This window comes from Protopterus annectens, chromosome 15.part0, assembly GCF_019279795.1.
Source record: "Protopterus annectens isolate FY-2018-M chromosome 15.part0, PAN1.0, whole genome shotgun sequence".
NCBI classification, from domain to species: Eukaryota; Metazoa; Chordata; order Ceratodontiformes; family Protopteridae; genus Protopterus; species Protopterus annectens.
In genome coordinates this window covers 514,244,941-514,258,602 of record NC_056749.1, presented here as the reverse complement: position 1 = coordinate 514,258,602, position 13,662 = coordinate 514,244,941, and positions in this window count along the sequence as shown.

Below are 13,662 nucleotides of genomic sequence, written 5' to 3'. Positions count from 1 at the left end.
AGAAAAGAAAAGAAAAAAAAGCTTTTAAAAAGACAAAAACAAATTAAATTAGGTGGTGCTGCGGTAGCGTTGTCGCCTCACAGTAAGACGTTGTCCTGTTCGATTCTCAGCTAAAGCGTCTTCTGTGTGGAGACATGCATGAATGGGCATACCTTCGTAGAAGGTTGTGTGTCAGGGCTGGCAACTTGGCACGTAAAAAATCTACTGCCAATCATTAGCGGACCAGAGTTCCGCTGCGGTGACCCCTAACCGGGAAAAGCCGAAAGGCACAACAACAAGAACTAGCAGAATAAATAATAGTGATAGTGACACATACCCAAATGTAATTAATTTCATGAAAGGACTGTATTTGAAGATCATAATTACCAACATACAGATGACAGTTTAGAACCTGTAACATCTGAAAAGCTAGAGTAGGTTTAATAAATTCACCAAGTGATGACAGGCTAGTATTGGTAAATAAGGTTAATCACATGCAAGAAACAAACAGAGAGATCATTGCAGATAAAATGTGAGTAAAAAGTAGTAGTGTGTTAAAAACACTCAGTAGTACAGGATGATAGTCATAAGAAGAAATTAAAGAGAAAAGGTTTAGCAGGAAATTGATACTTTGACATTTTGGAAGAGACATACTTAAACGACGCTGAAAACACTAGGAAGGTAGTTACAGCAAAGAGTGAAGAAAATTAATGATTAATTATCAAATAGGAAGCTGTGTCCAATTAATATGGAAAAGGTTTCAACGTCGTCACTCTCAGTTGTTCTCTCAATCACTATTGACAGATTAACAAAGATTAATATATGGAAAAATAAAGTATAATACAATAATAATTCATGCAGGAATGAATGACTTGAGAAGTATTGTAACAGATCAAATGAAAGCATCATTACTAAGCAAAATTAAAAACCAGTGTTATTCGAGTTATTTTGAGAGAAATCATTCCCTCATGTAAGTGGAATGATTATCTATACAGAAAGGTGCATTTGTTTAGCACTTGGCTACATCAGTAATGCATAGTATATAATATACAGTTAATTACTAATTGGAAGGATTAAAAAATGTGTTGGGAATGTACTCATAGTATCTTTTTCACTCTAGCCACTATGGGCTATGGAGAATTTATCAGGGAATATGTCTGAACAAAACATCCATTTTTAGGAAAACAAATTTAAAATGTCAAATACAGGAGACTTGATAAAGTATAAAGGTATATTTTTCCTCACACCCAACGTATAGGTAACAATTTAAAACAGTTAAAAGTTAGAGTTTATCCAGGAGAATGTGATTTGATAATAACAGAGATATGGAACTTATCTAGTTTTGCACTTTCTGGATTCAGAAAATATGAATGCTTAAGGAAAACTGTAAGGGGGGGGTGAAATCAAGATATTCATTAAAGTCTTTAGTCAAATATGGTTGTATAAGATTTTGATACTGAATCATTAATAGCTGATTTATTATAGCCTCGTGATCTTTCTTTTAATTTCTCCAAGTCTTTTGGGTTTCTAATACCATGACCGGAATGGACCCCATTCCTAAGTCAAAGTATAATTAAAGTTAATGGAATTAGTATTGTTTCAATCTTTGATGTCAGCCAGAAGTGCTCTTAGCAGCACCCACAATGTGCCTAGTAATGACTCCTTCTGCAATTCGTATGGAGTTATATGTATTGGTAACAATTAAATATGATTGTAAATTTTCCTTTACAAGACCCGTTGCTTCTACTACTATTGAAACTGTCTGGGTATCTTTCTTCCACATTTTTCTCATTTCTGCCTGCAAATCCTGATATTTTATAACTTTGTGTCTCTCTGTACACAAGACACTGTAGTCACTGAGTGCAGTGATTTCAATGATCAATGCTACTTTTGTCTTCTTTTCATGGACCGCTATATCTGTTTTTCTCGCATCTATCTTTTGAACTGTTGGTAATGGGTGATCCCATGTGATGTACACTTTATTTTCTATGATGCTTTGTGGCTCATGTTTCCAGTGCTTTTCAGCCACTTCGTTACCATAATGTTTGCACAATCCCCAGTGCAACAGTTTTGCCACATTATTATGCCTTTCAGTATACAGTCCTCCTGCCATTAGTATATGGCAGCCACCAACAAGGTGTGCAAGTGTTTTCAGTTCTGTTTTACAAAACCTACATTTGTCTGTTTCTCCCACATGTTCAATGGACTTTGTAAACCAACATGTATGCAGTCCACTATCTTGGGCCGCCAATTTTAACCTTTCATCATTTGGTTTGAATTCGCCTCTGCTTAACCATTCCTGTGTTCGATCCTGATCAACATGAGGTTGTGCCAGGGGTTTTCTATGCAACTATATTTATGCATTTTCCACATTTCTTGCCTTCTCATCTGATATGTCACCTTACATTCTTTTTTTGTTTGTTATTTGGCACATTCAGTTGCTGCCTGATTTTTATCTACTTCTGGTTTGATTTCCATTCCCACTTGACATGCTTCTGCTAGACTAAGAAGGGAACTCATTTTAGTTTTATTCTCCTCATGTTTCAAAACTTTCACTATGTTTGGGTCTTGTAAGGTCAGCAGATATGTATGCAGTCCCACGATTGCAGATCTATGCATGTAATCAACTTCAATGAGGCCCATACCTCCTTTGGAACAGGGAATATATAATCTTGGTATGCACTGATTTTTATAAATCATTTGATGAGCATGAAGCTTCCTTTTTGTTTTCCTGTTGAATCTATCCAATACCTTTTAGGGCCAGTCAATCACTCCAAAACTGTAAGTTAGGACAGGAAGAGCAAATAGGTTTATAGCTTGAACTTTGTTCCTAGATGTCAGTGCTGTTTTCAGGATTAATTTAAGACTTCTAAAATATTCCTTACTAAGTTTTATTCACATTTGTTCATGTTTTATTGTTGATCCTTCATCAGTTCCCAAATATTTATACACTCCCTCTTCCTCAAATTTTTTTATATCACATTCTTGTCCCGAACTGATGTTTTCTTGGTACTACAGCTTTCCTCATTTAAAGGTTGCTTTTGCACATTTATCAAGACCAAATGACATTCTTATAACATCTGAAAAAGTTTTGACTGCTTGCAGCTGTGCTTTCAGTTCCTCATCTGATGAACTATACAGTTTTAAATCAACATCAAAGAGAAGATAAGAAGTCATTAAACTTTGTTTCTTTCTGGGAGCCAAATTATAGCTGTGATGTAATCTGTTAAGCAGACAGCTTAATGGATTAAGTGCAAGGCAAAAGAGCAACGGTGACAGAGAGTCTCCCAGGAATATGCCCCTTTGGATTTTTTCCCTGGAATAATAATTTGTCCTTTATCGTGGCTTAACTGCCAATGTTTCATGGTCGCTGTGATGTAGTTTATCAGTGCAGGGTGTATCTTATACATTTTTAGGCGCTCTTTTATCCAGGAATGTGGGATACTGTCAAATGCTTTTTTGTAGTCAATCCATGTCATAATTAGATTCTTCCCCTCTTTAAAGTTCTCCACTATGACTTTAACAACAAACAATCCTTTGTTCCATAAGACTTTCTTTTATTGCCCTTTTGTTCTATTGCCATAATTGAGTTTTCTTCTAAATGACTATAAACTCTGTCAGCATCAATTCCAGTGTATAGTTCAGACGTCTTTGGAAGGTAATATTGGTCTATAATTTTCAGGGTAGCTTGCAGGTTCACTCTTAAGTAGGAGCATTGTTATTCCTATTTTTAGCCAGGTCAGTGCCTGTTCAGAGTGCACATATAAATAGTTCTTACTCATGGCTAAATCTTCGTACGAAGATGTTAATAGAGTCAAGCTCAACAGGGTCTTCTTTCCCCGCTGATTCTGCCACACCCATTTTCTTGGCTGTGGTTTCACTAGATAGTAGGTAGAGAAAGTGGGAATCTCATTCATCCATTCATGCTTGTAACTAATTAGATGACAAGGCATTTGGCTTCCTTAAGAGAGAGTCATAGTTACTCCCGCTGTTTAACCACGCTTCATTGAATTTCTTCACTTTGACATTCAGACCACCAGGCAGAAATCACATTGCATCAACACCAGTCTCGGCCTTTGTGATGCTTTGTTTTAATTAAACAGTCTGATTGCCCCAGTTCACACCAGTTCTGAGTCAGCTGTTAGCTGTCAGACAGTGAGGGCCACCAGTTGTGACCAGCGCCCAGCACAGCTGGGATGATCCACAGAAAGAGGCCAGTGCACATCCAGAGTCACCACTACCATCCCCCTGGGAGGGGTGACACCTCATCCAGCCACGGCGTGCAACCAGCCCTGCTTCATGCCCGAGTGCAAGTGACCCAGCTCTCATGACCCTGTTAGAATTACAGCATGTTATCGCAGACCAAATAGGGATAAAATAAAGCATAGAAAGTTTTTAGATTAACTCGAGACAAGACTTACTCATAACTGAATAATACTTTTGGATGATGTTTACATTGATACTGAATGGAACACATTTTGCTCAGAAAATATATAAGTTTGTCAGTATGTTACTGTTTCACAGCATGACTCAAGTGGTTGAATATACCACAATGAAAAACAGTTTATAAGACTTGTTATTACAAATGATATAAACGTTTTAACTAACATGTAAATTGGAATTCCACTGGGTCAGTCTGATTGCGATTCTATAAGCTTTAATTTAAAGGTGTATATGATATATATATATATATATATATATATATATATATATATATATATATATATATATATTCAAAAGAACAATATGTATGATTATAGAAAAATATGATTATACTGCAACAAAAATGAAATTAATGAAATAGATTAGAGTAACCAGACTGTTTTCTTTGATTCTGGATATGCTATTTTGGAAAATATTATAAGCAATGAAGTTAAGTCCAAATTAGTTAAAAATAAATTATGCAACAAATGTCATTTTTGGTGAAGTAAGGATTTAATAAGACTCTATAGGAAGAAAAAGAAGACGTTTCAGACAATAGTTCATATGTTCATAGGTAAATACTAGTCAGCTACCCTTGTGGGTCATTTTAAGCCTAGCCAGTTTTCCTGTTAGTGCTTGAATTATCTTATCCCATTTGGATTTTCATTGGCTTTACCTATCTCATGGTCAATAATTATATATTACTCCTAGTGAGACTAACTGGGATCAAACCAGAGATAATTTGATGATCCTATGCATGAGATAAACATTTCAGAGCTTCCTTTGCCCTTAAGCAGTACAGGGGCAGTCCTGAGTAAATTTTTGTTGCATATAAAAATATCATAAGAAACGTAAAATTAATAAAATAACTAAATAGTTTTAGTGTAAGATAAAGCAGAGGAAAATAAATTATGAAGTAAAAATGTCTACTAATACTAATAATAATATAAATAATTACTATAAATAAATAAATTCACATAACAAGCCAACGAATCCTGTTGTGACAATTAAGTTAGATGGATTTAAGGTATTAGAGCCAATTGTGATTTCTTTTTTTTTTTTTTTTTAATCAAATATATTTATTGAAGTAAGAAAATTATAATTTTAACCATAATATGAACATCACTGATACAATTTTTGAACATAAAAGAACAATGAAAAGACACACTACAACTATATACACTATTTCCAGAGGCTCAAAATTGATAGAATTATAAAACAATATCAAAAAGATAATTCAGAAAGAGTTAGAGTCTTTACAAAAAGTTTCAAGGAGAAAATAGACCTTTGTCCAAGGATTATTAACACAATTTCTTGGATTTATTCTCACTTCTTTCATTTTGGTTTCTCAGGAAATCACTTCTTCAAAGGGGGTCAGAAAATCTTCCATAGTTGGAGAGGTGGTGGACTTACATTTTCTTTTTATACACTTTCTAGCAATTGCTAGTATTATCCATAAGAGGTATGAGTTGGCATTGCTCATTATAAAACCTTCATTTACATTAAATAATTTTATCGATTTTGTTAGGGGAAAATTATCTGTAATTAATGCTTTAAAAAAAACTTCAATATTATCCCAAAACTGTTTCAATCAGGTGCATTCATAAAAAATGTGGATCCAATCTGCTTTACATGGGGAACAACATCTCCAACAAATAATGTTGCCAGTTTTATTAAATTTTGGAACCCTCTTAGGAGTTAAAAAGGCTCTATGCAGGGATTTCCACATAAACATACTCCAATACTATCCCCAGGATGTTAATTTTATAGAAGATAATAATTTGGATTTCTCAAGTGAAGTATAATTGAGAGATAAACCCTTAGTTATTGAGGTGTTTATTTGTTAGTGTAGTTTTGGAAATTATATTGTTAAAGTTAAAATTACTGTATCATAATTCAAATATATAAAAAATAAAGGTGGTTGGTCTTTATAGGAAGAGTTACTAATAATTCTAATTAGATCCTATGAATAATTCACTATACTTTGTAATTGTAACCAGTCTTGTGTCTGGAGATTGAATTCCTTAATAATGTGTTGCACAGTTAAAACTTCTAAGTCTCTTATGCAAAGATTCTAGCATACAAATTGATTGTTCTCCGAGTCATTGAAAAGTTTAAAGTGTAACTTATCTAGAAAGTTTTTTTGTAATTTTGAAGGGAACAAGAAAATCAAACTAAATTTTAATGTCAGAGTTTATTATCTTTCTGAAATTATTAAAGGTGTTGTTTATGATAGTATACGCTGTAGGTTTTGTGATATTGTATTGTATGGAGTGGTAAATAAAATACCAAAATATATTAAAGATTCACTAATAAAAACGTTTTTGTAATAGTGTATTTTCATTTAAAAATATAGATAAGTGTAAATACTTCTAATTAGAACTATAATTTGGGTATACCCAGCTTATGACATCTTTATGCAGTGAGACTTATGTAAATTTCTATATCTGGGAATTTTATGCCGCCTTTATCCCAAGATCTAATGTGATGAATATAAGCTATTCTGTTCTTTTTAGGGAACCATAAAAAGTTTAATAAAATTCTATTTAAATCTCAGGTAAATTTATTTCCATGAGGTGTGCCAAGAGCTAATACTATGTAAAGAATATTTGGCAAAAGGACCATTTTTATTAATTGCAACCTATCTTCAAAAGAGAAGAATATGTTATTCCATTTACTTATGTGGTTATTTACTAAAGATAACATGTTTTTATAATTAGTTTCTTTTGTCATTTCAATAGTGTTTTTATGCTTATACCTAAGTAATTTGCAAATGTACCCATTCTCCATTAAAGTTTTGGTTACCAAGATGAGTTTTTGCTTTGTTATTCAAAACAATATGATTAGATTTCTGCTTATGAAAATGAAGTCCTGAAATTTCTTGGAAATTAGTTAAACTAAGTCCAATTTTTGCAATTCAGATTCTGAAATGGATAGGGTGAGTAAACCGTCATCTGCAAAAAGAGATATTTTGGAGTTATAACTGTTATAAAAATTAATACCCTTAATCTTTTGATTATTTCTTATTAAAGAGGCAAAAGCTTCTATATCTAAACTGACTAGGATGGGAGATAGTGGATAGCCTTGCTTAGTCTCTTTAGTAATTTGTATGGACTCAGACACAAAATGGCCTAGTTTAACATAAGTAAGATTATCTTTGTAAACAGCTTTTATCATAGAAATAAATGATGGTGGAAATGCTGATGTGTTTCATATTCCAAAAAGATAGTCCCGGTTGATAGAGTTGAAAGCTTTTTCTATGTATAAGCTGACTAAAAGGGCTTCTTCACCTTCTCTATTTAGGTATTCAGTAAGTGTTAGTATTCTTTTAATATTATCATGTATGTGTCTTTTATGTATAAAACCTGTTTGATCATAATGTATCATTTTCATAAGCAGGACCTTCACAATATCAACAAGTATGGACATAAAGATTTTATAATCATTAATTAACAGGGAAATCAACCTATGAGATTTACAGAATTGTGATTCTTTATTAGTTTTGAGAATGGAAGTGATTAAGGAATATTTCCAGGATGGTGGTATCAGGGTTTCAGACTGTACTACTGTTAAAGCTTTATGAAGAAGGGAAATAATAGCTGTGGGGAAATAGTTTGTACATTTCTATTATAATACCATCCATGCCATGGACCTTATTAGGTTTAAAATATTTAATGTTATTTTTTATTTCATTTAGAGCTATTTGTTTTTCCAAATTCACAGTTCATCAGGGATTCTCTCTAATTTTATTGTAGCCAATTCCTCATCTCGGTTATTACAACTTAAATTATCTGAATTATAATGATTAGTGTAATGAAACCTGAAATATATCTCCTATATCAGATACTGCCTTATTGGAAGACTCATGTATTATTTTTATGATATTATTTGATTTAGAGTGAATCTTGGCTCTAACTGCCAAACTATGCATACACTTTGGAGTTAGTGCATATGAATTTAATTTCATCTTCTCTAGAGCTAAATTTGCTCTATGCACCAAAATATTTGAGTACTTTTTACTCAGTTCATCTAATTCTTTTTTTATCAACTGGTGATATGTGTGTTAATTTTAATTTACAAGCTGACATTTGGTTTTGCAGACTTTGCATCTCAGATTACCATTCCTTTAATTTATTTGTGTACAAGGTGACAGTTCTACCATAAATAAAGGCCTTTAAAGCATCCCACATCATTATTACATTAATATCAGAAATAGTGTTTACTTCTTGAAAGTATTTTAATTCCACTAATAACCAAGGTTTTATTTTTTTAATTTTGGTGATATATACAGGGGTTGTAGGTATAGAAAATTAATTTAGTAAACTCTAGCTGAGTTTGAGACAATCATGATTGGAAAATGGGCAGGGAATTATAGAGAAAAATTAATGTTTTAGCTTTAATTTATTAGAAACTAATATTCTATCAGTCCCAGTTTGGGTTTTGAACCTGTTATCAACGTGAGAACATTTCAGAGACTGATTATGTTTAGAGTTAAAAGTATCATATAAATTAAGGGAATAGTCTTGCTGTGGATATTATCCTTATTGGTCTATTGTCAAGATTATCTAAAATACAATTGAAGTCCCCCCAGTAAATTACCTTTATAAGTATTTGTAATAAAATTCAGATGCTGTCTCGCAGTTGACACACCTAATCCTGGAAACCAGTATAGATTGTCTAATGACCAAATTTTATTATTAAGCTTAATATTGATGATGGTTAATATTCCCTCAGGATCCTCATATTTATATAAAATTTGTGGGTGTATAACTTTATATAAAGAATGGGCTAGTATTGTGTAATTATGAGGGTTCCAGACATTCTTCCCAGCTGATTTAAAATGAGTTTCTTGTAGGAATACTATATGGGGTTTATTTATTTTTTAAATAACTTAATAAACTAGATCTTTTCTTGGATTATTGAGTCTATTTACAATTAAAGAAACTAAGGATAAGGACATAAGTAAATGTAGATATAGTTAAAATAATAAGAAATAATCAGATTTCTATTTCAACACCTCTTTCTATTTCCCCAGTATACCTAGGTATGTCTAAAGATGTATGACAGATCTGTTTGTATGATGACAATACCTAATATGTAAAATACTTTACTTTCAGGCCAGAAACTTGAAGAAACATCAGAAGAATAACTGAAAAAACAAGCAGCAATGTAACAAAACAATTCCCAACAACAAACATGGAATTTTAAGATTCCCAGTCTGTGAGATAGAACACAATCTGTCAGACTGCTTTCTCTAGTCCTCATGACCATAGTTAATAGCTCTGACAAGTACAATGGGACATAAATAATTCAAATGAGATAATTTTGTGCAGCAGTAGCTTTAGAATAAACGTAATTAAATACAAACCAAATTTAATAGTTAATGTGCAACTTCAAGATTATGTATATACATGTTTGTCCTCATACATACACATTTCCACATACTACATATACATACATACATACATACACACAGACACACACACACACACACACACACACACACACACACACACACACACACATATATATATATATATATTTATATGTTGTGTCTTTTGGCTTTTCCCGGTTAGGGGTCGCCACAGCAGAACTCTGGTCAGCTAATGATTGGTAGTTGATTTTTACGTGCCAAGTTACCAGCCCCGATGCACAACCTTCAATGAAGGTATGCCCATTCATGCATGTCTCCATGCAGAAGACGTTCTTGCTGAGAATCGAACTGGACAACGTCTTACTGTGAGGCGACAACGCTACCGCAGCACCACCACCGCGGGTATATATATATATATATATATATATATATATATATATATATATATATATATATATCTATATATATATATATATATATATATATATATATATATATATACATATATATATACATACATACACACATATATATACACACACACACACATATAAACAAATAATAATCATAACTTCTTAAATTATATCTTGTTAGAAACATACTTAATTCAAATAGATACGAACGACCATAAGTATTTGTTAAAATATCCTTTGTGATGGTTTATATGAGTTATTAATTGCGTAGAATTAATGGTGCAATAGTGTGCAATACTATAAAATAACTGTTAAGACATATATGAAGACATATATGAAGATAACTTCATAATAAATGTTTAAATCTTCTCAGTTGTAGTAGCCAATATTAAAGTTAAACTTGCAGAGCAGTCCTGCAGGATAACATTCATACAAACATATATTTCCAATCATTGTCAGCACTGCAACTTATAATTTTTCAGTAAAATCATTTAAACTCTTAATGCATACTTGCTTACAAGTATAAAATTACACAGATCTACTTATTTAGATGAAGAACAGCAGGGAATAATTTAAACACAAAAGTAAAATAGCTTGCAATAATACTTAACTAATAGAAGAAACTGCTAGTGCACTTAGTATCAGTGCTATACGGTAGATGCCCTATACACAAGTTTTGTTTTCCCCCTCCCTCCAACAATAAACAAGCCATTCAAATTAAAACCGTAAAACTGCCTTTAAATAAATGCTAATTATTAGTTAACAGCCTTTTAGCTTTAATAAAGCAATCTAATAACTTTCTGCTGTTCTGGGCATTCACAACTAAAAATTAAGGTAGCAGAGACTTGTATGTCACTATGAAAACATTCCCCCTCATTATCATTGTGTTACATTAAAAGGGAACGACCAGGAGATTATTCTCATAACAAGTCCCAAGACCCCTCGAGGTAAGGAAAAAATTCAATTTGAGTGATAATTGTTTGCAACAACATTCTAAAGCAATGTGAAGCTGTAAATGTGAAAAAACATAAAAAAGTCACAAACATTTGCAGCCATTTCCTGCATGATAGTGAATGGCAAATCATATAGACAATAATAACAAACTGTATTTAAATCATTTTTGTCCAGAAAAACATTAGTAAACTATTTTTGATATAAAACACTGAAACTGCAAACTCACAAACATATAACAGAAAGACTCCACTGAAGAATAGTAGTGTTCACAAATTTATTGAAGCACTTTTCGTTCAAGTACCATACAGAACTTCATCAGATTAAACCGATTTAAAGTACAAAGTTTCTTTTATAACAATTCAAACTTGTCATGTGATGTGTTTTTGACCTATAATCAAGCTCAGCTTCATAAATGCATTTCAATGCTTAAGTTAGACTTAACTCTATGCATTCTGAATCTTTCTTGCTTTTCCTTGTTCCTAAGGAATCCTATAAATAAGTGCACTGGTTTAAAAATGCGCTAGTTTAAAACAACAAAGTGTGCATACATTTACACAAGAATAACAACATAAATTCCTTGTTAAAATGTTCTTTAAAAACTAAAGTTTGATCTGTTTATCTTAACAAACGTTTAAGTTTTAATAAACAGGTGATAGAGCAAGCTTCATTCAAGCCTGGATATCTAAAGGCATTCAGTTTAATTTGCCATATCAGCTCTAATTTCTCCAACAAGGAAAAGGGACCCCCTCTGTTACCAGATTCAGCTTGGTCAATACCTCTAAATTTAAAACTGTGGTTCTCAAATTCTACAATGTGCTTAGCCAGAGCATTTTCTGTTCTAGCCCTATTGATGTATATATATTCATATAGCCACTCTTTTAATTTCCTGTCGGTCTTCCCGACATAAAATACCAGGCATTTTTTGCATTGGGCTAAATAAACTACTGATTTAGAATATTAGTTAAGTTTCTTGTTTAACTTATATTTTTGTTGTTTAACCATGAATGTTTGACCCACGTCTATATGTTTACAGTAGGGACAACACTCACAGCTGAACATCCCTTGTAGCCTAGCATTAGTCCATTTCTTATGCTCCAGTAGGCTTTTTAAATCCTGTCCTCTTTTAAAGATTACCTGTGGGTGTTCACCTATTTTTGTACAAAACTGAGGTTCATTATTAGGGACCAGATTTTACATAAGATTTCCCTTATACTGTGTGCATCCATGCTGAATGGTGTTATAAAACTGACCATGTAGTATTAGTAAAATTACTTTCAGTTCTTAAACTCCTCTCATAGGGTTTCTCTAAAGTGGGCTCTAGTGTTGTTTCAGGTAGTTCACTATTAAGGAGTGGTTGGTACACTCCCTTATTTCTCTTGGTCTTCACCTTGTCTTGTATGGCTAAAATCAGAGAATCTGGATAGCCTCTTTTAAGGAACATTTTCCTTAAAACTTCATATTCTAATAAAAAATCTCTCTCTAAAGTGTCCATCTTTTCAGCCCTCACTAGTTGGCCCTTGATGACTGACTTCTGATGGAAAGGGTGTGAACTGGAAAAATGTAGGAAGGCATTTGAATAAGTTGCTTTCCTATAAATCTTTGCTATGTATCTTTTAGGTTTCTATCTTTTTCCAGTTCTATGTCTAAGTAAGCCATTTTTCAGTATGGAAGTTATATGTAAATTGGAGAAAACTGGTAGTGTTGTTAAAATAATTAACCAGTTCTTCAGCTATAATTCTGTCACCTTTGATGATCAAGAAAATATTATCCAAAAATCTCATGTAAAAAAATATTTGGTTATAAATTTGACTATTCTTACTGATGTTCTCTAATTCTCAGTGGGCCATTACTAAGTTTGCAAAACTGGTCCCACAAGGTGAATCCATGGCCACCCCTACTTTCTGTAAAAAGTATTCATCCTCAAATACAATGTAGTTTGTTAGTATTATATCTAGTAGCTCTTCATCTAGATGTATTTCATTAAGTGGTGCACCCCTTAGTCTCATCATTCTTGAAACCCACTCTATTCCTTCTAAATGGAGAATTAAAGTATATAAGTCCTTCACATCTACTGTGAGGAATTTGTAGTTCTCTTCAAAGGTTAAATCATTAATTCTTTTCATGAAGGTCTTTGAGTCCTTACAAATTTGGGGTTCCTGACTAATGTACCTTTGTAAAATAGAATCCACATATTTAGCACATGAGTACGTTATAGACTTCCTGGCATCTACCAGAGGTCTCATAGGTGGATTGGCCATGTTTTATGGACTTTGGGGATTCTGAACAAAGTAGGGGTCCTTGGTGCTGGCATACAAAAATAGGTATACAATGTTACATCGATTTTAGCTTCTATGAATAGATCATTAATGTATGAATTAATATGTGTGTATGCCGTATTAAATTTGTTGAGTGAAATTTTAGTGTATGCTTCAGTAACAAGCAGTTGTTCCATCTGTTGTTGCAATCAGTTATTTCCAGCAAAACCAACCCTCCCCCCTTGTCAGGTTTCATAACCCTCAT